An 892-nucleotide genomic window follows, 5' to 3' on the forward strand; every position below is an offset into this window, starting at 1 on the left:
GGTCACGTGATAGTGTTTTTCTAATGCTTCGCTGGAGCCTACCTTCAGTTATAAATAGCCTGCTAGATACCCAGCAAATTCGTCGCGCCTCAGATCCTAGATCTGGCTGGCGTTGACCACACACGCGTAACACAGCCAACCAGTTTCCAGCGACGACGTCAACACCATCGTACGACTACGAACTACAAGCATCGCCCCCGACGTCGCCAGCAGCAACACGACTCTACGTACTACCAGCATCGCCACTAACGTCAACATGACTCTACACGTATACAAGCTACCACAGCTAACCGCGGCACTTCTCTCTTCGATCCTGTTTGTGCGATTCACCTTCGCCACGAAATAACAGCCAAGAACCCAGCCTGCGAAGGACATCTGTATTCAAGAACCCGGCTTGGCATGGAAGCCCTAACATCACAACAAGTGATCGCTCTGCCCCACACGCCTTAACTTCTTATATACAGACACTTACCATTGTGTACTCTATGAACTGGTATCTTAAATTCTTATACGTGTTACTGACTTTTTTCTATCCGCTGTATCTCACGCATACACATTCATGTATTACTTACACACAGTCTTTTGTTTACATGATGGCCTGTCTTTTAATGTGTTTTATTATGTCGCATTCACTCACACACAGACATACAATTTAATGCTACAATAAATCTTACTGTTATTCATCTCATACGGTTGTGTTCCTATTGTTGTCCTTACTGGCATTTACGAATTCACCATGTTATCGAAGTATAACATATATATATCATTTGATATATTTTGTGTTCGATCGTGTGACGCGTTGAATAAAGGAGCCTGTTTTTCCATTCGTCACCATTTCTCCTTTTGGGTTTGCACGGTCGTTCTTACATATATATATATATATATATATATA

This window comes from Octopus bimaculoides, chromosome 8 (assembly GCF_001194135.2).
Source record: "Octopus bimaculoides isolate UCB-OBI-ISO-001 chromosome 8, ASM119413v2, whole genome shotgun sequence".
Lineage (NCBI taxonomy): Eukaryota > Metazoa > Mollusca > Cephalopoda > Octopoda > Octopodidae > Octopus > Octopus bimaculoides.